At 55.0% G+C, this 5,000-nt stretch overlaps 1 protein-coding gene across 1 annotated transcript in view; it reads left to right on the top strand.

The window, feature by feature from the left end:
* LOC118366619 (unconventional myosin-XVI-like) overlaps positions 1–5,000 on the top strand; it is a 332,663-nt gene that overhangs the window by 212,578 nt on the left and 115,085 nt on the right. The window lies entirely within an intron of this gene.

Here is a 5,000-nt window from a genome sequence, read left to right as displayed (position 1 = left end):
TCTATGTCCGTCTCCTTTCCCTGTCTATGTCCCTGTCTATGTCCGTCTCCTTTCCCTGTCTATGTCCGTCTCCTCTCCCTGTCTATGTCCGTCTCCTCTCCCTGTCTATGTCCGTCTCCTCTCCCTGTCTATGTCCGTCTCCTTTCCCTGTCTATGTCTGTCTCCTCTCCCTGTCTATGTCCGTCTCCTCTCCCTGTCTATGTCCGTCTCCTCTCCCTGTCTATGTCCGTCTCCTTTCCCTGTCTATGTCCCTGTCTATGTCCGTCTCCTTTCCCTGTCTATGTCCGTCTCCTCTCCCTGTCTATGTCCGTCTCCTCTCCCTGTCTATGTCCGTCTCCTTTTCCTGTCTATGTCCGTCTCCTCGTCTCCTTTCCCTGTCTATGTCCGTCTCCTCTCCCTGTCTATGTCCGTCTCCTCTCCCTGTCTATGTCCGTCTCCTTTCCCTGTCTATGTCCGTCTCCTTGCCCTGTCTATGTCCGTCTCGTTTCCCTGTCTATGTCAGTCTCCTCTCCCTGTCTATGTCCGTCTCCTCTCCCTGTCTATGTCCGTCTCCTTTCCCTGTCTATGTCCGTCTCCTCTCCCTGTCTATGTCCGTCTCCTCTCCTGTCTATGTCCATCTCCTTTCCCTGTCTATGTCCGTCTCCTCTCCCTGTCTATGTCCGTCTCCTTTCCCTGTCTATGTCTGTCTCCTCTCCCTGTCTATGTCCGTCTCCTCTCCCTGTCTATGTCCGTCTCGTTTCCCTGTCTATGTCCGTCTCGTTTCCCTGTATATGTCCGCCTCGTTTCCCTGTATATGTCCGTTTCCTCTCCCTGTCTATGTCCGTCTCCTTTCCCTGTCTATGTCCGTCTACTCTCCCTGTCTATGTCCGTCTCCTCTCCCTGTCTATGTCCGTCTCCTCTCCCTGTCTATGTCCGTCTACTCTCCCTGTCTATGTCCGTCTCCTCTCCCTGTCTATGTCCGTCTCCTCTCCCCGTCTCCTCTCCCTGTCTATGTCCGTCTCCTCTCCTGTCTATGTCCGTCTCCTTTCCCTGTCTATGTCCGTCTCCTCTCCCTGTCTATGTCCGTCTCCTCTCCCTGTCTATGTCCGTCTCCTCTCCCTGTCTATGTCCGTCTCCTTTCCCTGTCTATGTCCGTCTCCTCTCCCTGTCTATGTCCGTCTCCTCTCCCTGTCTATGTCCGTCTCCTCTCCTGTCTATGTCCGTCTCCTTTCCCTGTCTATGTCCGTCTCCTCTCCCTGTCTATGTCCGTCTCCTCTCCCTGTCTATGTCCGTCTCCTCTCCCTGTCTATGTCCGTCCCTTGCCCTGTCTATGTCCGTCTCCTCTCCCCTGTCTATGTCCGTCTCCTCTCCTGTCTATGTCTGTCTCCTCTCCCTGTCTATGTCTGTCTCCTCTCCCTGTCTATGTCTGTCTCCTCTCCCTGTCTATGTCTGTCTCCTCTCCTGTCTATGTCCGTCTCCTTTCCCTGTCTATGTCCGTCTCCTCTCCCTGTCTATGTCCGTCTCCTCTCCCTGTCTATGTCCGTCTCCTCTCCTGTCTATGTCCGTCCCCTTGCCCTGTCTATGTCCGTCTCCTCTCCCTGTCTATGTCCGTCTCCTCTCCCTGTCTATGTCTGTCTCCTCTCCCTGTCTATGTCTGTCTCCTCTCCCTGTCTATGTCCGTCTCCTCTCCCTGTCTATGTCCGTCTCCTCTCCCTGTCTATGTCCCTGTCTATGTCCCTGTCTATGTCCGTCTCCTCTCCCTGTCTATGTCCGTCTCCTCTCTCCTGTCTATGTCCGTCTCCTTTCCCTGTCTATGTCCCTGTCTATGTCCCTGTCTATGTCCGTCTCCTCTCCTGTCTATGTCCGTCTCCTCGCCCTGTCTATGTCCGTCTCCTCTCCCTGTCTATGTCCGTCTCCTCTCCCTGTCTATGTCCGTCTCCTCTCCCTGTCTATGTCCGTCTCCTCTCCCTGTCTATGTCCGTCTCCTCTCCCTGTCTATGTCCGTCTACTCTCCCTGTCTATGTCCGTCTCCTCTCCCTGTCTATGTCCGTCTCATCTCCTCGTCTCCTTTCCCTGTCTATGTCCGTCTCCTCTCCCTGTCTATGTCCGTCTCCTCTCCCTGTCTATGTCCGTCTCCTTTCCCTGTCTATGTCCGTCTCCTTGCCCTGTCTATGTCCGTCTCGTTTCCCTGTCTATGTCCGTCTCCTCTCCCTGTCTATGTCCGTCTCCTCTCCCTGTCTATGTCCGTCTCCTCTCCCTGTCTATGTCCATCTCCTCTCCCTGTCTATGTCCGTCTCCTTGCCCTGTCTATGTCCGTCTAGTTTCCCTGTCTATGTCCGTCTCCTCTCCCTGTCTATGTCCGTCTCCTCTCCCTGTCTATGTCCGTCTCCTTGCCCTGTCTATGTCCGTCTCGTTTCCCTGTCTATGTCCGTCTCCTCTCCCTGTCTATGTCCGTCTCCTCTCCCTGTCTATGTCCGTCTCCTTGCCCTGTCTATGTCTGTCTCGTTTCCCTGTCTATGTCCGTCTCCTCTCCCTGTCTATGTCCGTCTCCTCTCCCTGTCTATGTCCGTCTCCTCTCCCTGTCTATGTCCGTCTCCTCTCCCTGTCTATGTCCGTCTCCTCTCCCTGTCTATGTCCGTCTCCTCTCCCTGTCTATGTCCGTCTCCTCTCCCTGTCTATGTCCGTCTCCTTTCCCTGTCTATGTCCGTCTCCTCTCCCTGTCTATGTCCGTCTCCTCGCCCTGTCTATGTCCGTCTCCTCTCCCTGTCTATGTCCGTCTCCTCTCCCTGTCTATGTCCGTCTCCTCTCCCTGTCTATGTCCGTCTCCTCTCCCTGTCTATGTCCGTCTCCTCTCCCTGTCTATGTCCGTCTCCTTTCCCTGTCTATGTCCGTCTCCTTTCCCTGTCTGTCCGTCTCCTCTCCCTGTCTATGTCCGTCTCCTCTCCCTGTCTATGTCCGTCTCCTCTCCCAGTCTATGTCCGTCTCCTCTCCCTGTCTATGTCCGTCTCCTTGCCCTGTCTATGTCCGTCTCCTCTCCCTGTCTATGTCCATCTCCTCTCCCTGTCTATGTCCGTCTCCTCTCCCTGTCTATGTCCGTCTCCTCGCCCTGTCTATGTGTCCTGTCTATGTCGTCTCCTCTCCCTGTCTATGTCCGTCTCCTCTCCCTGTCTATGTCCGTCTCCTCTCCCTGTCTATGTCCGTCTCCTCTCCCTGTCTATGTCCGTCTCCTCTCCATGTCTATGTCCATCTACTCTCCCTGTCTATGTCCGTCTCCTCTCCCTGTCTATGTCCGTCTCATCTCCTCGTCTCCTTTCCTGTCTATGTCCGTCTCCTCTCCCTGTCTATGTCCGTCTCCTCTCCCTGTCTATGTCCGTCTCCTTTCCCTGTCTATGTCCGTCTCCTTGCCCTGTCTATGTCCGTCTCGTTTCCCTGTCTATGTCAGTCTCCTCTCCCTGTCTATGTCCGTCTCCTCTCCCTGTCTATGTCCGTCTCCTTTCCCTGTCTATGTCCGTCTCCTCTCCCTGTCTATGTCCGTCTCCTCTCCCTGTCTATGTCCGTCTCCTCTCCCTGTCTATGTCCGTCTCCTCTCCCTGTCTATGTCCGTCTCCTTGCCCTGTCTATGTCCGTCTAGTTTCCCTGTCTATGTCCGTCTCCTCTCCCTGTCTATGTCCGTCTCCTCTCCCTGTCTATGTCCGTCTCCTTGCCCTGTCTATGTCCGTCTCGTTTCCCTGTCTATGTCCGTCTCCTCTCCCTGTCTATGTCCGTCTCCTCTCCCTGTCTATGTCCGTCTCCTTGCCCTGTCTATGTCTGTCTCGTTTCCCTGTCTATGTCCGTCTCCTCTCCCTGTCTATGTCCGTCTCCTCTCCTGTCTATGTCCGTCTCCTCTCTCCCTGTCTATGTCCTGTCTCCTCTCCCTGTCTATGTCCGTCTCCTCTCCCTGTCTATGTCCGTCTCCTCTCCCTGTCTATGTCCGTCTCCTCTCCCTGTCTATGTCCGTCCGTCTCCTTCTCCCTGTCTATGTCCGTCTCCTCCCCTGTCTATGTCCGTCTCCTCGCCCTGTCTATGTCCGTCTCCTCTCCCTGTCTATGTCCGTCTCCTCTCTCCCTGTCTATGTCCGTCTCCTCTCCCTGTCTATGTCCGTCTCCTCTCCCTGTCTATGTCCGTCTCCTCTCCCTGTCTATGTCCGTCTCCTCTCCCTGTCTATGTCCTGTCTCGTCTCTCCCTGTCTATGTCCGTCTCCTTTCCCTGTCTATGTCCGTCTCCTCTCCCTGTCTATGTCCGTCTCCTCTCCCTGTCTATGTCCCTGTCTATGTCCCTGTCTATGTCCGTCTCCTCTCCCTGTCTATGTCCGTCTCCTCTCCCTGTCTATGTCCGTCTCCTCTCCCTGTCTATGTCCGTCTCCTCTCCCTGTCTATGTCCGTCTCCTCTCCCTGTCTATGTCCGTCTCCTTTCCCTGTCTATGTCCGTCTCCTCTCCCTGTCTATGTCCGTCTCCTCTCCCTGTCTATGTCCGTCTCCTTTCCCTGTCTATGTCCGTCTCCTCCCCCTGTCTATGTCCGTCTCCTCTCCCTGTCTATGTCCGTCTCCTCTCCCTGTCTATGTCCGTCTCCTCTCCCTGTCTATGTCCGTCTCCTTTCCCTGTCTATGTCCGTCTCCTCTCCCTGTCTATGTCCGTCTCCTCTCCCTGTCTATGTCCCTGTCTATGTCCCTGTCTATGTCCGTCTCCTCTCCCTGTCTATGTCCGTCTCCTCTCCCTGTCTATGTCCGTCTCCTCTCCCTGTCTATGTCCGTCTCCTCTCCCTGTCTATGTCCGTCTCCTTTCCCTGTCTATGTCCGTCTCCTCCCCCTGTCTATGTCCGTCTCCTTGCCCTGTCTATGTCCGTCTCCTCTCCCTGTCTATGTCTGTCTCCTCTCCCTGTCTATGTCCGTCTCCTCTCCCTGTCTATGTCTCCTCTCCTGACTCCTCTCCCTGTCTATGTCCGTCTCCTCTCCCTGTCTATGTCCGTCTCCTCTCCCTGTCTA

This window comes from Oncorhynchus keta, chromosome 34, assembly GCF_023373465.1.
Source record: "Oncorhynchus keta strain PuntledgeMale-10-30-2019 chromosome 34, Oket_V2, whole genome shotgun sequence".
Taxonomy (NCBI): domain Eukaryota; kingdom Metazoa; phylum Chordata; class Actinopteri; order Salmoniformes; family Salmonidae; genus Oncorhynchus; species Oncorhynchus keta.
Note: the sequence above shows the minus strand (reverse complement) of the source record. Positions and strands in the feature narration are given on the sequence as shown.